This window comes from Asparagus officinalis, chromosome 8 (genome assembly GCF_001876935.1).
Source record: "Asparagus officinalis chromosome 8, Aspof.V1, whole genome shotgun sequence".
NCBI classification, from domain to species: domain Eukaryota; kingdom Viridiplantae; phylum Streptophyta; class Magnoliopsida; order Asparagales; family Asparagaceae; genus Asparagus; species Asparagus officinalis.
The window spans coordinates 64,063,626-64,079,689 of record NC_033801.1 but is presented as its reverse complement, the minus strand read 5'-3'; the positions used below and the strand labels follow the sequence as shown (position 1 = coordinate 64,079,689).

Below are 16,064 nucleotides of genomic sequence, written 5' to 3'. Positions count from 1 at the left end.
TGGAAGCACGGGTTATAGAAAAAAAGAGAAAGAACCAGATGCTTCAACAATGCTTAGATGAGCAGGAGCAACAACAACAAAGGATGTCTGAGTTGGAGTCACAAGTTAAAGCTATGCAAGAACTTTTTTTTAGGCAATCACCTTCATTGACTCCTCAAACTCGAGAACGTGTGCAGGACTAGGTAATTATTTTTTGTAAAATCTCTTATATACTTTTATGATTAACTACTTGCACTAAAAAAATATATTTTTTACTTAATAAGATAATATTTGCTTAATTGATATTTCTTAATTATGTGATTTTTTTAAAATTTTCAGGCTATCCATGCAAGATTAGGAGGGGGTAGCTCGAGTCTTCTTTTGACGATGATTAGAGATGAAAGAATGTGTCTTCCCAAACTTTTATTTTAATTTGTTTTAGATAGTTTCATGTATTTTTCTTTAGAACAATTAGGATATTAACTCTTATTATTAGTATTGAATATTTGAGGATGGTGGAATTTTATTTATTGATGTTATTAATGAATGAAATTTTTTATTTTCCCTCTTATTCATTATTGGGTATTTTTAATATATTTTTGTTGTAAATTTTAGTGTCAGATTGAGAATAATATGATAGTTGCCTATGAATGGAAAAATTATTATTAATGTATATTAGAAATTAATATGATAGTTGCCTATGAATGGAAAAATTATTATTAATGTATATTAGAAATTTGTAGTCTACAATGATGGTTTTATAAACCGAAAAATTATTATTAATGTATATTAGAAATTTGTAGTCTACAATGATGGTTTTATAAACCGTATTTTGTCATCAACGAAGGGAAAGTACTGTCGTTGATGGGTTACTAATTACCCATTATGAGGACTTTTATGACGGTATCCAACCGTCATTAATTAGTCTTCAACTATAGGAAAATATCCCCGTAACTAATGGTAACGACGAGAAAATATACCCGTAACTAATGGTAACGACAGGAAAATATCCCGTCACTGATGGTAACGATGGGAAAATATCTCCGTCACTGATGTTAATGACTGAGATAATTACCGTCGTAAATATTAATGACGGTAATATGTTCCGTCGTTATGACTCTATAACGACGGGTAGTATATCCCTTCATGACCCTTTAGCGAAGAGGGCTTCAACGACGGGTGACGAAGGGATTTTTTCTCGTCGTTAGCATACAATAACGAAGATTTTCAGCTCTTTAACGAAGGGAAATCCCTTTGTTAAAGATGTAATTTCTTGTGGTATCTTCAACTTCCTCTTTGCTCCCTTTTGCCCCGTACTCTCCATCTCCTGAGAGACCAGAGAGTTTACTGTTCCATCCAAATTCACTCCAGCATTAGACGAGGAAACACCAGCAGCTGAAGAAGGATAGATGAAGATCGAATCCCTCAGCTCCCTACTCAAAATCTCCTTGCTTCCAGTCTTCTTCTTCTTCTTCTTCGTCTTCGCCATTTCAAATCTAGGAGGATGTGCACATTAGCAGGGAGATCGCCCGCTAAAATGCACCCTCAGACCGCCCCTATTAGAACATTTAACACGAAATTGCAAGATATTTTCTATTTATAGAAACCGTTTTACCATGTTTATCAAGAAACAAGATTTCTCTTTTCTCAATCGTCTTAAATCGCCAAACCCAGCTCCCCCACCCGGGCCACCCCCTAGTCTTCTCCCCATACTCTCCTAACCCTCCTTCTCCTCTGCCCTCACCCAGTTCCTCCACCTCAACCATCGAGTCCCTTTTAACGTCTCATCCCCCCACCGTCGCCCATTCATTGCCTCGAAGATAGAGAGTCCATGACGTTTTATTTTTGTGGGAGTTATAGTAATTACTTGCTTGAATAATTAATTTAACAGATTGTTGGAGCTATTATAATAATTGGATCCTACAATTGGGTTCATCAAACTTTGAAGAATTTCTTAGTTATGCATGCTACTCTGATCCCCTATTTTATCAACCTGCTTGAATTCTCAAGAAAGAAAATAATTCTACTTTGAATTGTTAATAAATTGATTTCTACTCTTACTGTTAGGGGTTCTAATTTTTTATCAATTTACACACAGATCCTTTGATGTAGGCCTCTTTTGATCCTATGTTTAGGGGCTCTAAATTGATTCTTACTCTTACTTTGAATCCTTTTATGTGGAATTATCTCAATTTTAGTACTCCCAAGGATCACTCGTAAAGTAATTTCTATTTGAAAAACCGCAGCATATTAGATGAAATTTTATAAATGCATCCTAGACGGAAAATTCCGTCTAGGATACACAAAATTCCGTCTAGGATGAGTATCCTAGACGGAATTCCGTCTAGAATACGCGTCTAGAAAGTTTCCGTCTAGGATGTAGTATTCTAGACGGAAATTCCGTCTAGAATACATTTTAAACGGAATATTCTAGACGGAATTCATAACCGTCTAGAATACATCCTAGACGGAATTTCCGTCTAGAATACTACATCCTAGAAGGAAAAAAATTATGTCTAGGATGTGTATTCTAGACGAAAATTTCCGTCTAGAATACTCATCCTAGACGGAAATTGATGTTTTTAATTTTTAAAATTTTTCTTTTTAAAAAAAATATCCTAGACGGAATTTGAACATCCTAGACGGAATTTGAACATCCTAGACGGAATTTCCGTCTAGGATGCTTTGGTATAGTAGTTTTTTTTTTTTTTTTTTTGCCTGCTGCTTGGTGAGGAACCTACTTTGTGCATTGAAGAATTAAGCAAAAAAATTACAAATAACAACATTACTAATTAATTCACATAAAATACGTGCAATCCGAATGATACATATTCCCCAGAAATTTGCAAACGAACACGCAATCTGAATGATACATGTTCACAAAAAATACAGCAAGTAGCATCATTATGGCTGTATTAGCATTACAAAATCAGTCACGTGACAATGAGAAAAATCAAATATACATTAAGAATCCAATTTATTCTCCTTTGTGGGGGGTGAAATGTCCGAACTGCCTACACTTTTGGAACACAGAAACCTCCACAGCATCGGAAGCTCCAGGCTCATGAACTGCCTACTCTTGATTCATGCCATTTCAATTGTTTCTCTGAATAGAGCCTCCGACCAGCATGTGTGAGAGTGATACTTTTTTCTTTTTCCGCTGCTACTGTTGATGTGTCTAAACTGCAGTTTAATACCTTTGCTTGTATATTGACATAGTAATCTTGCAAATAGACATTTGTCAGTAAACATCCCCAGACAATGAAACCTTTCTAGAGATTGTTTATTTATTTTTAGCTCAGCTGACTCATTAATTTATACAGATTGTTCTAAAACTAATTTTAAGTAGTAATGTAGCTGACAAAGGCTTACAATGCATACTCACATAGCTTACTATGTCTGGAGAAATTTCAGAATCATACTGGAAGCTGTTACTCCTATTTCCAGTCATACTCTCGAGAACTAGAATCCCAAAGCTGTATACGTCCAACTTCATCAAAAAATGCCCACGCTGCATATTCAGGCGCCATATAACCACTGTACGTTATATACTGTGCCAAAACCACCCTGTACAAGTTTTAGAGAATCAGCAAAATTACCAGTAGCTGCTTTTAGCATCGTCAAATCAAATGACAACCATTCAGCACTTGAAATATCCTCCAATGTAGCTGCCGTGCTTGAAAAGTATTATTAGTAACACTCTCTACTAATATTTGGTGTTTGAACCAGGCACTTCATCTCAATGTTTACATCTGCATTGTAAAATTAAATAAATGAAAAAGCAGCATGGGAGGAAATTTAACATTAATAAATTTTACTTATTTTCTCATGTTTGTATGTCGGCAATGCTTACAAGTCATGTTTCTCTGTATAATGAGTTTGGAGCTTTTTCACCGGGTGTATCAAATTGTTCCCATGCCATGTGATCTGAAGTCATCATTTATATCGTTAGTAAACATTGTAACACTTAAAGAATAAACATGCATTTTATCAAACACCAAGCACACATCTTCCAAGCTGCCACACTTATAATACATCATGTAGGATAGATATAAGGTAGTTGAGTTAACCTGGACAAGAAGCAAGCTCTTTCTCCACATCATGTAGGATAGATATAAAATCTTCTGAAAATAGAATTGTTCCATGACCATTTGCTTCAAAATAGATCCCAATGTCATATTCTGAAGCTTTCTTGTGCAAATACTTCACACCAGTTGGAGTAAACACAAAATCATGCAATTAGCAGCTAAACTATCCATTGCAAATCAAAAACAAATACAATATAGTTTTTACATTACGCGTTAAAAAGTTTGAAATGAGAACTTAAAAATACAAACCATATGAAAAAGTATAACTAAACCTTCTACCCAAATCATCATTCAATCATATTCAGCCAATGTACCAACCTTCCAATATACTCGCCCACCATAAAATCATTCAACTACAGGCTCAAACGCTAATTCAAATTATTATCACATACAGGATCATAAAGAACATAACACAAATATTACTACAGGCTCAAACGCTAATTCAAATTATTATCACATACAGGATCATAAAGAACATAACACAAATATTCTCTTAAATAACAAACATAAAACTTAAGCTCAAAATTCTAGTGAAAACACCAAAAAATCAATTTTTTTAAAAAATGAGCAGTGAACTTACCAGAGCCGAGCACGCAGACTTGCTTACAATCATAGAGTCCATTCTCGAACTGAATCCCTACACAACCAACAGAAAATTACAATTAAAACAAAATAAGCCACCCATTTCGATTCAAGCTCAAAAAACTCAATTTGCTCGTCAAAGACTCGAACTTGATACGTAAATCCGAGGATCTGGGACGAAAATTACCTTAAAACTGGGAAATTTCGAGAGATTTGAGGGGGAAGACGAAGTGGGTTTACAGTGAGAGGGATTTTTAGAGAGAAAAAGAAGTTTAGAGAGGGTTTGAAGGGGGATAAAAGTTTTGGGGGTTTTATTTCTGAGTTTGTGAATTTAGGCGGGGGAACGAATTTTGGGAATAAATTTTTTGGCCTAAGGGTGCACTCTTGGACGGCGATGTCGAAGGAGGATGACGAGGAAACGTCAAGGAGGACGACGGGACAGCGAGGAGCTGAGGGGCTTAGGGGGAGGTGACGACGGGATGATGATGTCGGAGGAGGACGTCGAGGAGCTGAGGGGGAGGTGACGACGAAACGTCGAGGAGGACGACGGGACGAAGATGTCGAGGAGGACGACGGGAGGGCGCGGGATCAAGGGGGACGACGGGACGACGGTTCTGGCCGTCGAACAGAGGAGAAAAATGGGAGGGCGCGGAGAATTTGGGAATTTAGGGTTTGAGGCGTTAATTATAGGTAGGGGTGGGCAAAAACCCAAAAAAACCCGGTTCAACCGAAAAAACCGCCCGAAAAAACAGACCGGTTAACCGAACCGAATTAAATGGATGGGAAGAAGTCTCTAAACCGTCCGAACCGAATTAAATCGGTTTGGATCCGGTTTGAACCCCTGAATCGCCCAAAAAAAACCGACCCGAATTTTGTTGGGCGGTTTAGAGACTAAACTTATACCTCAAAACTTTTTCTGTTATCTTCCAATAGATTCAAACGGCGCAAGGAGCAGTTTCAAGCAATGAGCACAGCAATATCACAGAAAAATATCCTTGAGAACTAAGTAAAGATTCAAATCAATCCAGAAAATTTGTTATGCACATGATGCACTTACAAAAGATGCATATGCTACATTATATGAACAATATCATACAAAACATCACTCCCCCGTGTAATTAAATAAACTTAAACATTAGTTAAAAAAATTCGCAGAAAATATCTTGAGAATTACATAAGATTCAAATCTATCACAAGATGTGTTAAGTACATGATACTTACAAGAGATAAGCATGCTGTATTATATGAACAACATCTTTAAAACATCAGTTCTCTGCGTAATTATATCAACTCAAAACTTTATTCTAAAGATGATAACCAGTCTAATAAAGCTTTGTTGGCGAGCTCAGGAACCTCATCATGAGGAAAATGCCCAGCTTGCAAATTCACAACAGAAGTCTTTGGATAGAACTCTTTGCAAATTCAAAACCGAAACCGAACCGAACCGAACCGAATTTCGGTTGGGTCGAATATTCGGATGAAGGGGAAAAATTCTGGATCTGGATGAGAGTTTTGAGCATCCGAAAAATTCGGATTGGATGCGGATTGGGCATAAAACCGAACCGAACCGAATATGCCTAGCCCTAATTATAGGCGGCAGTATTTAGGGGTTGTGATTTTTTAAATAAAAACTGACTGGAGTATTCTAGACGGAAATTTCCGTCTAGGATACAACGCAGATGGAAATTTTCGTCTAGGATGCTTAGTTAATTTAAAAAAATTAAATAAATAAATCCGTCTACAATACTATTCTAGACGGAAATTTTCGTCTAGAATAGAATATCCTAGACGGAATATTCTAGACGAAAAATTTCCGTCTAGGATATTACATCCTAGACAGAAATTTTTCCGTCTAGAATATTCCGTCTAGAAAATTCAAATTTCTACTAGTTTAGGGGCTCTAAATTATAGGCCGCAGTATTTAGGGGTTCTAATTTTTTATCAATTTACACACAGATCCTTTGATGTAGGCCTCTTTTGATCCTATGTTTAGGGGCTCTAAATTGATTCTTACTCTTACTTTGAATCCTTTTATGTGGAATTATCTCAATTTTAGTACTCCCAAGGATCACTCGTAAAGTAATTTCTATTTGAAAAACCGCAGCATATTAGTTGAAATTTTATAAAATAATTTTAGAAATTGAAAATCTCTCTATTTTACTTTGTTCTAATTCTTTGTTTTGTTATAGATGAAAATGACGAAATATTAGAGAAATAGGATTGAGGCTTACAAAGAATATGAGAAGAATATTTGATAATAATTATTTTAGCATTCTAATAAGATTTGTAATTACTTTGTTTTAATTATTAATTGTTTTTAATTTTTTTCAGAATTGAGAAGGTATTTAAAAGTTTCGTTTGTTTACTTTATCAATCCCTTAAATCACAATAAATTTATTTATATTGTATTTTATTCTTTTTTACATTTTATTTTTAATAAAATTTCCATTCTTCATTGTACTACAATATTCTTATTTGTATATTTCTTATCCATGTTTCATTGTATTGTATATTTGTCTGTTTTTTTTATGTGCATTCTTTTAACATTCTAACTTTATAGTTGTGTTATTTTTTTTAAAGATAGGAAACCTCTCTCTCTCCCTCTCCCTCTCTCTCTCTCTCCCTCTCCTCTCTCTCTCTCTCTCTCTCTCTCTCTCTCTCTCTCTCAAATTATCCTTAAACTTAAAACTCTATAAGTAAATGAATCCCATGTTATTATTTGGTGTGTACAGATTTTGGTGAGTTTAGATAAAAGATGCCACGTTTCCAAAAATATACAAACAAAAATGCTGGCATGTTAAGCTCAGGAGAGTTAAAGTCATTTGGTTTTCGTTTTAGGGTATACACTTAATAAAGATAGCTCTTTCTGAACAAAGTGCAGCGCCTTATGGGTTCTATAACTTCAAGAAAAGTCCAATATTCTGACTCAATGCATGAGCAAAATACACTAAAAACGGATATTAGATTTAGGTATAATATTAGAGCAATACAGAATCCTACAATGTCCTAATTTTGACTAATCAAAGTATAGCTCTTATGACCATGTACTGATCTTCTTTTTTCAAAATAGAGCTCCTTAGATTGGTTTAGAGATCTAAACAAATACGTAGCTCTTTATGTATTCTCTAACTTTAAGAAAGAAATCAAACTTTTGGACTTATTTGCAAGAAAATCTCTAAGGACAATATATTTTTTTAGACTCAATTATTAAAAAACGTAGAAACTTAGAACATTCTAATTTTGATTGTTCAAAGTATAGTTTTTTAAAGTGCATTATGTCTCTTTGCAAACAATTAATGTATTACTTTCTTGTTTAAACTATAGTTCCTTAAGCAGTTTTATAGCTCCTTTTGAGCAAAGTATAGCTCCTCATAATTTCTATGGCTTCAAAAGTTTGTCTCTATTTGCAAGAAAAAGTTTCAGGATAATAAAGAAAAAAGTAATATATGTTTTGATACAACTATAAGCAAAATATATAGAAGCTTAGAATATTCTAATTTTGAACATTTTAAAGTATAGGTCTTTCTCTACAAAATATAACCAATATGTTAAAAATGTAACTTATCATGGCAGTTTAATAGCTCTTTGTCGATAATGTAGAGTTCCATTTTCTGTTACTGCAAGGAATAATTCAACAATTTGACTTTTATTTTCGAGGAAATGTTTGACATACTAGAAAGTATCGTGTGTTTATACAGCTATTGAACAACTACATTATAGCTTTTAAATATCATAATTTTATCTCTTCAAAGTACAGCTTTTAAAAATATATATATTATAGCTCTTTCTACCTCTCTATAGCTTTGACTTGCGATAGGCTCAAGGTGGAGATGATGACTCCAATGTGTTTCAACAATCATTTCACTTGCATTTCTTACTCCGCAGTTCCCTCTTGTGCAAATACTCTTCACTTTAGTTTTTTACTATATCCCACGAGTTCACGTTCCGCTGCCCAATGCCTGTTGTTTCCTCATTTTCACCAGCATTCCTGTTAGGAACTTTCCTCATTTCCAACTCGTGGTGTATATTAGTACCCAAGTTCGCCTATTCCAGCCGGGAAGACTATCTATTCCAACTCGTGGTGTATATTAGTACCCAAGTTCGGCTACTCCAGCCGGGAACATCTCAGACATAGAATCTCCAACGAACTATTCTTTAACTATGGTAATTGAAGAGTGTCCAATTAATCATTACCCTCTACTTCAACTTTAAGGAACGAGATGATTCCGGGTGGGAGTACCACCATTGCCTTAAAAACCACTATTGTCTTGAAGACCACTATCGCGAAAACCACAATCACAATATTGAAAACCACTCGTGGCACAATTGCTACCTTTAAATTTAATATGAATGATAGAGATTCAAATAATTGGATACTCTCCAATTACCATGCAATTTTAGAGGATCCGGATCCGTTCTTTAATGTCCTTGTACACCGAACCATAGCTCCTTATTTAGCTAATCGATTAGTCCATAACAAAATTAGAGCTACTTCATCGGTGTTAATAGATATTTCAAGCAAAGCTAATCTTAATTGTTCCAATCTTTATTCTCATAACATTCACAACCCATTCATTCACAAATTGCATAACAATCACAAAAAATCACGAAAATTTTGAAGAACTAGGATTTGAGTGTTATATCTTGATTTCAACAATGATTGAGGGAGTTTTAGTTGCAAATTATTGTTGAATACGATCCTAAATCAACCCAAGCTTTGATTTAGAGAAGAGATTAGCCAAATCGGTTAGATCTTTTCTCCTTTTTTATATGGTCTGGGTTGCAGACCAAGAAAAATTTATTGTTATTATTTTAGGTTTGACCCATGCTTTCATAGGCCAAGAGAAAGAGAAAAAAATTATTATTTATGTACTCATGGGCCAAAAAAAATGAGAAATATTTTCTTTTTCTTCTTTTTTTAATTTGTTGTTCTTTTCTTTTTTAAAAATTATTTTCTTTCTCTTTTATTAAAAATAGTGTGATTCATAAAGAACCAACACCAGTGTAAAAAATTTTAAAAATAATTTTAAACATTGATAGTTTATTTTAAAAACTTGAGCATTTTTAGGATTTTCTATCTCAATAGACCCATAAGAGAAAACATATTTAAAAATATATGAACTCATCTATGTGATCTTAATTTTCTAGAAAAAAGATAAAGTTTTGAGTTGCAAAGCAGAACTTCTTGTCTCGGTATAAAATTTTTCATATTATTGAGTTATCATGATAAATCTTAGTTTTCTCTTTGTAAATTTTAGAGTTTACATGTGCATTATTATTAATCTCTTCTAACTCATTTATTTGGAGCATTATTATTTGTCCTGCTGAGTCTAAATCAAATTGAGTTGTTTAATTGCCCACATTGCTCGGTGCTCACGTTCAATTTGTAGATGACACACCTTTTTGAAATTATGCCTGTACGATAACATGTCAAAGTTGATTTTGAAATCTTTCCAATAGGCCCATAAAGCATTGCACAATTTAATAGACTAATTTTTTTATTCTGATTATTAGTTTTTTCTCAGATTTATTTGATCTGTCTATTTTTTACCTTTACTTGACCACTGATTTGAGGTGACAAGGAGTTGACAATTTATGTGTGATTATATATCTTCATCAAAGTCTCAAAGAAATGGTTACAAAAATATGTACCGCTATCACTAATGATCGCTCAGGGTACTCCAAACCGAGAAAAGATATTTTTCTTCAGAAATTTAACGACTACCTTTTTGTCATTAGTTTTACAATCTATCGCTTTAGCCCATTTAGTCATGTATTCCACCATCTATTAGAATGTACAAATTTCTAAAAGAGTTTGAAAATGAACCCATGAAATATATACCCCACAGATCAAAAAGCTCAATAGCTACGATTGGTTGTATGGGCTTCATATTTCTTATAATGATTTTTCCTAAAAGCTGACAACGGTTACATGCTTTATAGAACTTGTATACATCTTTGAACAAATTGAGACAATATAGTCCACACCAGAGGATTTTCTCGAATGTTTTTCTTGGACTAAAGTGGCCTCCACACTTTTGCTCATGGTAAAAAAAAGAGCTCTCCTAGTCTCTTCGTTTGGAATACACCTCCTGAAGATCTGGTCAGAATAATACTTAAACAAATAGGAATCATCCTAGTAGAAATATTTCACATAAGAGAGGAAATAAGATCTATCTTATTTAGGCCAATGTGAAGGGATCTGTTTTCTAACCAAGTAGTTCTCAATATCTATAAACTATGGTGCGGATTAAAATTGTATAAGTCGTTCGTCTAGGAAATGATCGATAATTAGAACATTTCATGTTGGTGCATTAGAAAACTTAGATAAATGATCTACTACTGTATTTTCTGCTCCTCTCACATCAAGGATTTATAAAATGAACTCTTAGAGCAAGAGTACAAATCTAATAAGTTGCGCTTTAGCATCTTTCTCAGTCAAAAGATAATTCAGTGTAGCATGATCGGTGTAAACCTTGATCTAAGATCCGATGAGATAGGACTTGAATTTCTTTAAGGAAAAACAACAGCTAAAAAACCCTTCTTTGTGATGAAGTAATTATGTTGTGCATCGTTCGGCATCCTACTTGCATAGCAGATCATATAAGTTCTTCATCTATTCGTCCTAATACAACACCAATTGTAAAATCGGATGCATTACATATTAACCCAAAGGGTATGATTCAATCCGGTGCATAAATGATAGGCGATGTAGTTAGCTTCTTTTTCAGATGATCAAAAGCCATAATGCATTTAGGAAAGAAATCAAGGTGTGTATTCCTGGCTAAATGATTAGTCAAATCCCTAGCAATTTTACTACAGTCTTTGATGAACCGTTTGTAAAAACCAACATGACAAAGGAATAATCTAACATCCTTAATATTTTTAGGAGGAAGGCTAGAAATGAGATCTACCTTAACTTTCTTAACTTCTATATCCTTATTAAAAACTACATGCCCTAAGATAATTCTATGTTTAAACATAAAGTGATATTTCTCCCAATTAAGAGTTAGATATTTCTCCTTACACCAGGTTAAGAAAAGTTTGAGGTGATGCAAACACTTAGAAAATGACTCACTAAATAATAATAAAAATCATCAATGAAGATTTCTAAGAATTGCTTAATCATATCGGAAAAGATACTAATCGTGCAGTATTGAAAAGTGGTGGGAGCATTGCATAACCCAAAGGGAACGTGACATTAGGCAAAATTTTCATATGGGCGTGTGAAAGTTATTTTCTCCTAATATTTAGGGCCAATGAGAATTTTGATTGTAACCTGAATAACTATCTAATAAACAATAGAACTCATGTCCTACTAAATATCCAAGCATTTGGTGAAGTGATCTTTCACGGTGGCTAAGTTGAGTTTCCTATAATCGATGTAGACTTACCAGCCGGTTTGGATTCAAGTAAGAATTAACTCATTGGCCTCATTCTTGATCACGGTGACCCTAGATGTTTTTGGAACTGCTTGGACTAGATTCACCTAAGAACTATCTGAAATGGAACAAATGATCTTGTTATCAAGACATTTCAAAATACATTTCCTAACCATTTTTTCATCACTATGTTTAACCTACATTGGGGATCCTTAGTAGGTTTGACATCATCTAACAAATAGATTTGATGGTAAATAATGGTTGGACTAATCCTCTTAGTATCAGTCATGGTCCATCCAATGGCTTCCCTATTTTCTCTCAAAATATATAAGAAGGCTTCTTTTTGACTGGTTGTTAAGTCAAAAGCAATGATGACCGATAAAGTCTCATTCTCCACTAACTAGGCATACTCCAAATTTTTTGGTAAATGTTTAAGCTCGGGGTTCTTCTATAGACAGGCAAAGTTGGATTGGTGGTTCTATATTTAAATGTTTAGGTTGCCATCTCAATGTAGATGCATGATCTATCGATGGATCTAGCACTTCTAACAATTTAATTTCAAAACCAAAGATCCTCAAAATTTAAGTCAGATAAATAAAGATCTAACTCATATTCTCCTTCTTACTGTTCACTCGAAATTCCCTGATTTAAGTTTAACTCTAGGGATTGATCGGATGGATCAGTAGGCTATTTTGTTAAATTAAAAAAATATTGAGATCAAAAGTCATGTTCCTAAAAAAAATAAGTTCATTTGGTTGATTCTACGGTTGATCAAGGCATTTGAGTTTACTAAGAATGATCTACTTAAGATGACTGAGATTTGACCTTTGAGATTGGAAACAATATACATTTTTATAATTATGAAATCAACAGGAAGAATAAACTCGTCCACCTTAATCACAACATTCGCTTATTTCTTCTTTGGGTATTTTTACAGATCTATTTGCTAAACGGAGGGTATTTATGGTTAGTTTCAATTCACCTATCCCTAACTATTAATAGACTGAATAAGAAAGAAGATTTATACTAGCTCCTAAGTCTAAAAATATATTATCAATAAAGGTATTTCCTATAACACATGAAATTGTAGAACAATCGGAGTCCTTATATTCAAAGGGCATGGGTTTGAAAGAATGTCAATGAGGTTAGAAGCTAAAAAGATTTTCTTGGGAATATTAACGGTTCTTTTCTCAGTACACAAATACTTAAGAAATTTTGCATAAGAGAGGATTTATTCAAGTGCATCTAAGAGAGGAGCGTTGACTTTGCCCTATTTGAAAGTTTCTACAATTTTCTCCACCTGAGGATAGTTTTTTCTAGGTCTGAGTCTATCTAGAAAGTGAGCAATGGACTTATATCTATCTAGATTAGGCTTAGTTTCGGGTTTAGCTTCTTAGTCATCCGAATGGGGATTTATCAGAAGGAGAAAGAGTTTGTTCCGGTTCATCATTTTGAATAGGAGAACATGAAAAAGGAGTTTGAACCGGAGGCATTCTAACTTAATTATCTATCTGCTTTCCTAACCATAATGTGTGAACTATATTCACTTAAGCTAGATGGTTTAAACTTGATCAAGTGTCCTTAGGGTTTACAATAGGTTGACTGAGGATATTTTCTCTCTCTTTTTCACTCATAGCATTAGTTAGTTGACCAAGTTGGGTTTCTAACTTAGTTATGACTTGAGTGTTAGAATTGAGCATTTGACTGGTTGTTTATATGAAGGAATTTAGTGTATTGGATGACTGCGTCAATATGTTAGTGATCTGTATAGATGCTTTGATCATAGCTTCTACCCTTTTCTCTAAAACATTGAAATGTTCCTCATGATCTGAACTCGAAAGAATAGGATTTATTGGTTAATAATGAGGAGATTGGTTTGGATATAATAGATTAAATTATTGAAAATTATTTGGTGAGTTAAATAGAACTATGCTTCCTATAGAAAATTGTGAGATTGAAGTGGGAGTGAAATTTTAATTTAAAAAAATTAATTCCGTGCTAAATTTGGGTGATTTCTCTAATCCGAGTTGTAAGTTAACAAAAATGGATCATTTTTAAAATACTAGAATGTAGCGTTCATCTGCTCTAGTGGTTAATTATTTCCTAAAAGAGGACATTTCTCTTAAACATGCATTGGAGATAGACAATTAGGACATCCCAGAGAAACTTAGATGATTTGAGTTGGGGCTCATTCTTTGGGTTCAAGGTCTTCTAACCTACACAGGATTGTAGGCAAGCTATACAACCATTTCTTAACTTTATCCTTAAGAGTAAAAGGGATAAATCTTAGCTTATTTGTGTTCTTAGATAACTCTCTAATCTTAATCATGAGAAATGCTTCTTCAAATTGGATATAAAATTGTAGGCATCTTCGGATTTATTTCTTAAGAACTTTGGAAGCATGTTTATGAAGTGAGTTGTAAGCTTAAAATTAGCTTCACTAATATCAAGAAGGCTAATGCAAGGCGTGATTGCATTTCTAGTAGGATAACACATATCCTGAAGAGCCGATGGATTTAGAATTGCCATTTATTTTACTTTAAAAATGGATTCAACATGGATTAAGTGATTGATTTTATCTCTACTCCAAACTTGCATACACTAAAAAAATTCTTTTTAGATATTTTTTGACTCTAAAAAGAAATTTAGCAAAGTCCTCTAAGAAAAAAAGTTAATTAAATTGTTTATATTAAAAAAAACTAAAAGGCATAAAAGATTGGTGAGAGAAAAGAAGAAGGATAAATGAAAAACCTAACTTAAACCAGTTCATTTAAGGATTTCTTGTTCTGTAATAAGTTTGAGTCCTTAGAGGCCAAAGTCTAATGAGTTTTAGAAGATTTGGATTTGTATATGAGAAATTAGTGATTCATGGGTTAAGAAAGGGTTTACGAAATCGCTCACAATATCTTGATTAGGGGATTTTGTCTAAGAGTATTTTCAAGTGAGTGTTCAAATCAAAATGCTTAAATTACTTTGGTGAATTCCTACTAGCTATATGCAATACAACTCTAAGAATTAAAAGCAACTACAATAGGAAGTAAAAATAAAATATTTTTTAATTAGGATCAACAATCAAATAAATGTGAGAAAGAGAGCTCTTGCTTGAATTTATTATATTATTTAATAATTGCTCAAGTAGAGGGTGGATTTCATTAGGGTCAACAAGATAAAATATTTATTTTTATGATTAGTTCTAATTGTTCCTATGTGAAAATCCTAACTAGGGGGTGAAATTAAAAATACTAGAAAGACAACTCACATTTTTATGAGGGTGGTTTCTCTTGAAGCAAATCTTCTTCTTCAATCTTCAATCTTTAATCGTCTAATTTAGTCCTTTACAAGGAAACATATAAATCAAAGAACAAAATGTGAAAAATCCTAAATACATGCATATTCCTTGACAACGACGCTAAAATCTTGATTGGGGGTAAATAATGCAAAGTTATAAGTGCACAACCAAGTTAGAGTATAGTATACATGTCAAAACCACGAGGACGGTATGTGTTTAAAAATTTTATAATTGGTCTAAGAAGAGTGTGGACAAAAAGGAGCGAAAGTATAGAGATGTAGTGATGTGACGCCCCAGTTTTCACACATGGCTGTAATACAAGGTGAACTTAGAGATGTCAAATCTACCATGCACCCACATTGTGTAACAACATGTTTCACTATCACAGTAATATCTCGCTAGTGGATTTAACAACAAGTATAGGTACAAAACAGACAAAATAAGGGAAATAAATTCATTAGACATGATGTAGAAAGAGATATCTAATAAATAAAATCATGTCTCAATTGAATAAACTAAATACAACTAAAGTTTAAAATAAATGTGAAGTATCTCAATATGAGTCAACTGAAAATAAACTAAGGCACACAACCTTGACAAGATGAAATACAAAATTCTAAATGTTCGAAAGAAAATATCAACTATGATGGAGTCTCATCCACTAAAAACATGTGATAACGACTATGCTGGATGTCCGTCATCTTGCGGCTCTCCAAAACTCTAAGCTGCTGCCTAAAAGGAATT

General features: G+C 33.6%; 1 long non-coding RNA gene across 3 annotated transcripts; it reads right to left on the bottom strand.

The window, feature by feature from the left end:
- Window positions 2,822–5,305, bottom strand: LOC109822344. 3 transcript variants are annotated; one of them, XR_002242100.1, is made up of 7 exons: window positions 4,837–5,305; window positions 4,648–4,704; window positions 4,050–4,182; window positions 3,833–3,906; window positions 3,579–3,731; window positions 3,365–3,490; window positions 2,822–3,202 (listed from the first exon to the last, which is right to left on the bottom strand). It is a non-coding gene; the product is annotated as an uncharacterized LOC109822344 (long non-coding RNA). The 3 variants fall into 3 exon arrangements; XR_002242099.1 differs by having other exon boundaries at window positions 2,822–3,490; XR_002242101.1 differs by having other exon boundaries at window positions 2,822–3,546; window positions 3,617–3,731.